General features: G+C 50.4%; 1 pseudogene; it reads right to left on the minus strand.

Annotated features, from left to right (window-relative positions):
• Positions 1-472: 472 nt before the first annotated feature.
• LOC106803873 (poly(rC)-binding protein 2-like) lies at positions 473-8175 on the minus strand (annotated as a pseudogene).
• Between the last annotated feature and the right edge of the window lie 1206 nt (positions 8176-9381).

Consider the following 9381-nt stretch of genomic DNA (forward strand, 5'->3'; position numbering starts at 1 on the left):
GTGCCCAGCCAAAGCACTAATTTTTGGCACATCAGATCAAGTGAGGTGAAGAAATTGGAGTGGTGTGAGTGGTAAATCTGGGCTACTAGTGGGAAGGAAGGCCAGCACGCTGCCTCCCAGCCCTCTGCAGCTGTGAGCGTGGGAGTATCTCTAAATACTACCTAGGACGTTGTGAGGCAGGCCCTCCCCAGTTTGAAGGGACCAGGGCAGTGTAAAGACACATCCATCTTCGAGGGAGTCATGGAAACTCTGTGTTGTGTTTGAATGACTGTCCTGAGTTAAAGGGCTCAACTGCTGGTAGCCTTGTAGCTCCGGAGCTGGGGGCCTGAGTTGGGGTCCCTGGAGAAGACACTGTAAACCCCGACCAGGAGCAGGAGTGCCCCCAGTGAGATGAAAGGGCAAAAGTAGAGGCCTCAGACTTGGGCAGGCCCCCTTCTCTTGAGTAAGGGCCCACCTGGGGACTGGGGGAGGACTAGCTGAGCTCCATTGAGTCTGTGCTGGGGGCTGAAGCAGAATCCTTCTGGATGCTTTCGAAGAGGGCTGCGAGTTCAGGGTTGGATCGGATTTGAGAAGAAAAGTCGGCCATGATGGGGCTTTTCCCCACTTCAGGGATGGTCAGCAGGGCGGCCACTGCCCTCATCGCAGAGCGCTTCAGTTCATCTTGCTTCTCAAACTCCTGCTTCACGGAACCAGCTTTGACCTAAAGCCAGAAACAGTGAACAACGAGCCGTCCTTTACTGACCTGGCCTTGCACCACAGCCTCCTCACTGGGCCTTGTTTCCTCGTGACCAGCTGTGATCCTCACCAGCTTAAAACCGCACACTCCCCTGCTTCGGGCTCCTGTGGTTCCAGCCTCCTGAAGGCTTCCTCCACCTCTGGGCTTTTACACTGGCTCCTTTCCTCAGAGGGTGGTTCTCTATTGTTCAGATCAGCTCCCATGTCACCTAAGCTGATCTAAATTGCCCATTTTCGTTAATAAATAAGTTGATGGCGACAATTGCTGTAAAGTGCTCAGTTAATTGTCTCCTTCCCCTGACAGGAGGCATCAACTTAGCTTTATCTACTGTGCTGCAAACAGGCTCTTGGTACCATGTGACTTAACTGCATGAATGGATTACTGTGACCGGCTCGAGCTGGCCTCTTCGCCCACCCAAGTCCCTGCCCCTGCAGTCCGTTCTGCAGAGGGCAGCTAGAGAATCAACGCCCCAGACTGCCTTGCCTGCTTTCTGTTTCCCCATCCCCCACCTTCTCCCACTTACTCAGAGAATCTCAGGAACCCCCCCACACTGCTTATGGAATAAAGTCCAGATTCCTCCTGCTCGCCTCTCAAGGCCCTCCACGACTTGGCCCAGACAACACTTAGGCTCTTCCATAAAGAGTCTAGTGGTTAAGAACTTGGCGTTGGGGTTGGACAGTCCTGGGTTTGAATGGCTCTGCTCTGTAGAGCTGTGACTTCAGGTGGTCACTTCTTTGAGCCTCACTTCCCCATCTATAAATAAGAGCCTCCTTTTCACAGAGTTACCATGAGGGTTAATGACTTAATACAGGTCCATTACCCTTTCTCTGAAACCCTTGGGGCCAGATGTGCTTTTCAAATTTGGGATTTTGGGGGGTTTTAGGAAAGTGATACTGTACAGATAACATGGGTCTGGTACAATATTCTGTAATCAAATACATTAATATTCCCCCCACTAAATTTATGAAAAATTTAAGAATATTATGAATATGACAATAAGAGAGAAATAAAAGTTATAAACAGCCTCATGCTAGTTCAAGTCAAGTTTTGTTGCCAAACAAGTTACTAAAAAGCTTTTGGTTTCCAGAGCTTGGTAGGTTTCAGAATTGTGGGTGAGGGGAAGTGGATGTGACAAGCTCTCATCACCACGGCATCCTCGCAGCAGCCAGACCGACTGGCTTTTGTGTGGGTGGGCCTCAGATCAAAGTGAGTGAAGGGGTCTCCTGACTCTGCAGTGCCACTGGCAGCTCCTCCCTGTGACTGGCACTTTTCTCCATGCTGTCCAGTTCAAAGAAAATGGGACACTATTTGGCCGCTGAGACTGCCCAGAGTTCAGTGGCCCTGCAGAACCACTGTTTTCTTTGATTAACTTCATACTAAGCGTATGTTAAAAATGGAAATTTACAAGGCAGGTTTCTATTAATAAATTACTAATTTCATCTGTTTCATCCACATAAGATTTCAGTTTTTTGGAAAAGATTTTGCTACTTAAATCATTGCTCTACAGGTATCCTCTTTAAGCTCCAATCTAAAATACTCTGCCCGGGGCCGGCCCCGTGGCTTGGTGGTTAAGGGCGCGCGCTCCGATGCTGGTGGCCCGGGTTCGGATCCTGGGCGCGCACCGAGGCATCACTTCTCTGTCCATCCTGAGGCCGAGTCCCACATACAGCAACTTGAAGGATGTGCAGCTATGACATACAACTATCTACTGGGGCTTTGGGGGGAAAAAATAAATAAATAAAATCTTTAAAATACTCTGCCCTCTTTTTGGTTAATTCCCAACCTTCCAAAACCCTAATTAGTTCTTTCATTCAGCAAGAATTTCCTGGATACCCCTGGGTGTGCGGGGCTCTGTTCCCAACACTGCAGCTTTCCATGAGGCCTTAGTCCCAGATCCCTTGAGGCACTCCAGTCTAGCAGCAACTCTGCCCTATATCAATCAGTCAATCAATCAATGATTTCTATCTGTCTAAGAGTCTGACTCAGTTTCCCAATTAGGATGTGAGAGGAGGGAGCCTACCATGTTCAATGTTGCATCCCTAGTACCTTGCACAAGGCCTGGCACCCAGGAAATGTTTAATGAATGAAAGAAAGAGATAAAGCTGGGTTTGAATCCCAGCTCTGCAGTGTACTAGCTGTGTAGCCTTGGTCAATAACTTAACCTCTCTGAGCCTCTGTTCCCCTGTGTGTACGATGGTAAGAATAAGTACTTTATAAGGTGACGCTAATAATCAAATGAAGCACTTCATACACCACCTGTACCGCGGGAGGTTCTTGGTAAATGGTAACTATGAACGGTCTGCTGAGGACCCAGCAGGTGCACCCAGGGCTGGGCAGGGGGCTTACCTTGGCGGTGCAGGTGGCCCTGAGTGGCTCAATGAGCCGGTCCACCCTCTGCAGGACGGGCGCAGGACACAAAGTAGCCAATCGAGCGAGCATGATGAAGGTCAGCATCTGCCCAGGGGGAAGGAGACAGAGTTCTTGGTAAAATGGCCCAGGACCAAAAGCAGCAGGCCCCGGGGAAGAGCAGAGGCTCTGGACCCACACCCGGAGCTCAGTGCCAAACTCAGCACTGATTCCTGCAGGGCCCTGCCCGAGTCTCGCCCTCTCTGGGCCTCAGTTCTCGCATCTGTAAAGTGTGCATGATAAGGCCTACTATGCCAACTACACTCGGCAGTCCTGAGGAAGATCAGATAAGAGAGGTACCGGGAGGCAGCAGTTCTCAAGCTCAGATGCCCACAGGGCCAGGCAGATACTGTCCATGAAAAAGAGGGCCAGGTGGGAACTGGGAAGGAGTAAGGAGTCCGCTCTCCAGACAGCAGCTAGTTAGCTCCAGCCGGTTGTGGCTAGGTGGGACTGTGGCCAGGGTTGGACTGTTTTCAAAAGAAACCCAGATTTTCATGTAAAATCTCTCAATTTTTAAGTGTTGGCACCTGATTAAAAACAACAACAACAACTGTGTGAGCCAAGTAAACACGTCTACAGGCCTGGATTCAGCCTGCAGGAGAATAACAGTGCCCTCTGTTGAAAATGGTAAAGACCCTAAAATGATACGGTTGTCTGAAATCCACATGCATGCCCTACCCATCGCCACCAGCTGTGCACTCTGCCCTGATCTCCCCAGGCCCCACAGCAAAGGAGGAGCACTGGGGCCAGAGCAGCAGAGAGCACGGCATTAGCCATCACAAGCTATGACTGCAGCTCCTCCACTCCCGGGGTGTGCGACTGAACCAGCCAGGTCGCTGTTTCTCCCCTGTAAATTGGGCATCACAGACTCACTCTCCAAGGGTTAATGTGAAGACTTGACAAGATAACTGTCGGTGCTCAATAGATGTCACACCCACCCTCTTCAGCACCAAAGGGGGCCTGGACACGGGTCCAAAGGCTGCTCTGACGCCCAGCTCTGTCCTGTGCTCCCTGGAGGGCGGGCAAGAGGGGCATGTGGCCAGAGTGGGCAAGAAGAGTAGAAAGACATGCTCGAGCGTGGGAAAATTTCCCATGAAAACAACTCACTTCTCTCACTGGACAGTGGGTCTTGGCTAGCTTTCACGTCAGTGCGCAGGGATCCTGCCCCTCTTCTCAGTGCTGCTGGCACTCCGTGACTGGAGGTACCCAGGTTGGGCCAGCCACAACTCCTGGAACTGCGTTCTGGGGGACACCAGCCCCCTGAGACATCTCTCGAACACCAGTCATGCCCAAATGGGAGAACCATGGCACACCCTTCCCCCACCTGGAGACGCTCGCTTAACGCTGTGAATCCCAGCATTTTCCACTAGTTCTCAAAGAACTAGTATTCCGTGGCATACACTTTGGAAAAACCCAACCCCTCTTTAAACCAAGAGCTTGGAGCTGGAACAGCAGGAAGCATAAGTCATTTCTTTTCTCTTTCTGGGGGGGTGGCAGGGAGTAACGGTTTAAAACAGTAATAATAAAGGTGAGGAAGAGACAACTAAGACTAGACGTGCAGGAGGGAAGGCTTCCGTGGGCTCAGAGCCCAGAGTCGTCAGAGCGTGCCCACCGCTCTCCAGCAATGCTGGGGGAGGCCTGGCCTTTGGGGGCCCACTGATAATGGGCACCAAACGCCTAGAAGGACCAGGCTTTTCGCCCAGCATCCCACTGAGAGCACCGGGTGTCACGGTGAGGCACCAGAGCAGTGAGGCACCAGAGCATTCTCTGCAGTGTTGTTTATAATAGTGAAAATGTGTCAACAACCCAAATGTGTAACAGTGAGCTCAATGGAAGTGGGAATTCCTGTGGTCATGAAACATGAGGGTGAGGACTGACACATATCGACAAGAAAAGAGCAACATCCAGTAAACATAAGCTAAAAGTCAAAGTACGTCGTGGGCTCTCACGTCTGTAAAATACACACCACACACCCATCTCCACGGCTTTGAGAACAGCGACCCTGCCTGTCATGCTGCCCTCTGTGTATTGGCACTCACCAAATATCGGCTAAGTAAATTAATGAATGGTTTTTTGTGCATCATGCCAGGAAACATACTGAGATTTACAACAGTGGTCCTCTCCAGGTGGAGTGGAATTTTTGCATGATTATTACTTGCTTCTTTATTTGCTTTTATATTGTCTAAATCTTTTAAAACAAGCCTGTATTACTTTTGGTTATTTTACATTGGTTTTTCATTATAAAAGTGATTCATGCTCATTGTATATATTTTTTAAAGCTACAGAAGGATATAAAGTGAAATCTGTCTCCCCCTTCCCTGCCAGCCCCTGCCTAACTCACATGGGTAATAATAAAATGGCGCAAACTTCTGCAACTCGCTTTTATCACCCAACAGTGGGTCTTGGCCATCTTTCACATCAGTACACAGAGGTCCGGCTGACTCTTTTTAACACTGCTAGAATTCCATGACTGGAGGCACCCCGTCTACTGAGCCCGCTCCCAGTGAGTGGACGTTTAGGTAACTGCCAGCTTTTCCCAACCCCCAGAGAGCTGTGATGAACAATCTTGAACATAAAACTCCGAGCACGTGTTTAGCGATCAGTCCAGAGGCTCTGTTCATGGAGACAGAATTGCTGGGTCAACGGCTGTGTCTGAGATTTCTAAAATTTTTGCTTATTGCCAAACTATCCTCCAAACAGCTTGCCCAGTGTAGACGCCCACCAAAGGTGTTTGAGGTGTGGGTTCTTTTTCTTATCGGAAAAGAACAAAGCAGCTATTTTCACGGGGGTGCCTGGGGTTGGGAGTGGCGGAAAAACAAGCAGTGGGCCCAGGGGCGCCTGGCTGTCCCCTTGGTGCAGGGTGGGTGTGGGTCCGGCAGGGGATTGTCCTACCCGGATATCGTAGTGGTCCTTCAGGCCGTCGTCCACATGGTTCAGGAACTTGCAGATGTCCAGCTGGCCCAGGCAGCTCTCGAGCAGCGAGTACATGCATTCGAAGGCCGCCTTCCGCACGTCCAGCCCATCGTCCACTGTGTGCTTGAAGGATCCCATCTGCACCTGCAGGAAGGAAGGATGACGAAAGGTTGGGGGATGTGACCCCAGGGTGTAGGAAGATCTCTCCTAGTTCCTGCTGCACATCCCACTCCTGTTGTTCAGTCCTGTGTCCCACCCCCAAATCATGCCTCATACACTGAATCTCCATGCCTTTGCTCAGCCTGCAATGCCCTTTCCACCAAATGATAACAGCAGTAACAATTACTATCATAATCTACTGAGCAGTTATGATGCGCTAGGCATTGTACTGAGTGCTTGACAGATGACATTGTACACAAGCATCACAACAGCCCTAGGAAGACAGTGCTACTATTAGCCCCATTCAACATATGAAGAAACTAAGGCTCAGAGAGGTTAATTAACTTGCCCGAGGACACACAGCTAGTAAGCAGCTGAACCAGAATTAAAAACCCAGGTCTCTCGGAAGCCATGAGGCTCTCTCTGCTCTTTTTCTTTTTTTTTCTATTCACAAAGAAAAAGCTCCAGTCCATCTGTTAATCTTTTTCAAAAATTCCTGACATTACAGAACTAAACTGAAATGTATTGATATTCCACTCTTACATTTCCATGACAAACAAATTTCATGAGCCAAAAAAAAACAGGGAGAAGCTTATAAAACAAATTTCATGACCCAAAAAAAAAAAACAGGGAGAAGCTTATAAAACTAAATATGGATCTCAGAATTCACAGCTGAACAGAGAAAGGAATTAAAACACTTTCTTTAAAAAAATCACAAGTAGATGATCAAGTGTGTAGAAACTGAAAATTTACAAACTATTTAAAACCTGGCATCGCTGACTGTTCAGAAACTACACAGATAGATCATGGGCGGTGATGAACAGCAGAAAGGGACAATGGATGACCTGCATGGTTCTGGCTGCTCCCCAAGCCGCCCGTCTCCCAGGACAGCCTGACATTGATTAGATACTGAGCCAGGCTAATGCCGGCAGCAGATCCAGTGACGGTAACCCGCCCATCAGTAGGTCCTTCCAACGCGTTCGCAATTTGATCTGCGCCCGAGACACCGACGGATCTCATTGATTGTGGCGCCTTGACACTCAATTATGCAGCCCATCACATCGTTTGAAATGGTGAGTTCATGAGAAGTAGTCTGAGCAGATGCATCCAAACCCCAACAGCCTTTCATCCCTGGAGAGCTGGAGTCAATGCCACTGAATCCGGTGTTGCCATGCGTCATGGGAAAAGGAGGCTGTTGCACTGCCAACCGGTGCAGCTTGGTCAAATCTGGCTGTGGAATGGCATACTGTCCTTGAATGGTAAAGGCCTCTAGAGGTCCCTCCAGGTCAGGGCTGAGGCACACGGACGGAGTGGTGTGGGGAAAGCTCATGCTGTCACTGCCTGTTGCTGTACCTGTCCTGACCACCTGCAAAGATGACGGAGAACTGGACGGCTTGGGCTAGTAAGGGACGGTCATGCCCCTTGGGGGGACTCCAACATGACCACGCAGATCTGTTTCACACACTCAGTGATGGACTGTGGAATCCCAGCAACAGTGATGGCCTGCTCAGCTGAGTTGGGGAGCATACCCCCTGCCACCTGGACCTGAGCTCCAGTACTTGCTCGTATTTCCTTGATCTTGCAATCACCTTCCCAATGAGTTAGCCATACTGACTAACAGGGACCACCAGCCTCAGGGTGACTGGGGGTCTACTGGCACCTGTGCTATTAGTCACAGTGCTGCTGATGTCCTCTTCCAGTTTGTCAATGATCACAGCCAAGGCTTTGAAGATGGCATTAGTGGGACCAGCCAAAGTAATAATTCTCTCGGGACAATTCCCTTCTGAGATGTTAATACGTGCACCGCTCTCCTTGCGCATCTTCTTAACTGATTGTCCTTCCTTTCTGATGATACTGCCAACTTCCTTTCCAGGCATAAGTAGCTGGATGGTGAGTGACACTTAATCCACCTCAATCACACCGGTGTCCATGTCAAGCAGCGTTCTGGGGAGCTGGACTTCAAGTGGTTAAGTCTTTGGTCACTGGTGGAGTGAAAGCCAAAAACTGCAGGCGTGAGGCCACTGAGGGGGAAAGGGGAGCGGGCGGGAAGGGAAGGGTGGGAGGCTGGGGGTAGAACAACAGGGGCCAGCAGGAAGGCGAGGGGGGACCCCCAGCAGGCCGGCGGTGGGCGGAGGAGGAAGAGGGGCCTGGGGGAGGAGGAGGAAGAAGCGGGAAAGAGAGCCGGGGTGGGTGGGAGAGGGCGCAGGCTGTGGCTGCTCTGGCTGCTGGGCTGGGCGAGGCTCTGCTCTTAATGGTAAACTCTTTCTCACCCCTCAAAGCCCAGCTCAAATGCCCTGTTTTTTGGGAAACTTTCCTAACCCCTCTAAACAGAGTCGTTTCCTCCTCACTGACGCCAGGTGGTTCAGACCTTTTCGTTACATCGTGCGATAACTTAGCTATTAAATCACGTTTAATCTCTGCTCTGCCCCTTAAATCCTTACTGCACCAAGTGGGCTCTGAATAAGTTAAATAATCAGCAGAGTGGGCGTCTCTCTCCTTCAGGAGGCCCTGAGCTCCCTGGCGGCAGAAACCATAACTGGTCCAGCTCTGAGTCCTGGCACTCGGACCCAGGGCTGGTGCCCCGTGAACACCTGCTGAGTGCTGAGTGACAAGCGAGCTACCATTACCGAGTGCTGACTGTGTGCCAGGAGCAGTTCCGAGCACTTGAGAGATTTAACTCTTTAGATCTTCTCAAAACCCTGTGATGTGAACATATGAGGAGAAACAGACTCAGAGCAGATCAGGCTGCCCTGGCCCGGGTCACTGTGAACTAACAGAAAATAAATATATTGGTCTCTGCCCCTGGTTCCTGGCTCAGGGCTCCTAAAACCCTTGTAAATTCCCACGTGATAGGAGCACTAGGAGAAGCTTTTGTTCTGTTGAGGCGACTCTGGGCGGGCTCCTGGATGGGGGCTGGTCACCAGAAAGACCAAGCCGTGATTAGAAGCTTGGCATTTTCAGCCCCACCTTGATCATGCCTATGTGAGGAAGCCTCCATAAAATCTCAAGGGCATGGGGTTCGGAGCGCTTCCAGGTTGGTGAACACATCCACACGGGGAGGATGACGCACCCCAACTCCATCAGGACAGGAGCTCCTGCACTCAGGACCCTCTCAGACCTCCCCGCTGTGTATCTCTCCATCTGGCTGTTCATCTGTGTCCTTGATC

Source organism: Ceratotherium simum, chromosome 5 (assembly GCF_057802395.1).
Source record: "Ceratotherium simum simum isolate JZ-2026a chromosome 5, ASM5780239v1, whole genome shotgun sequence".
NCBI lineage: Eukaryota > Metazoa > Chordata > Mammalia > Perissodactyla > Rhinocerotidae > Ceratotherium > Ceratotherium simum.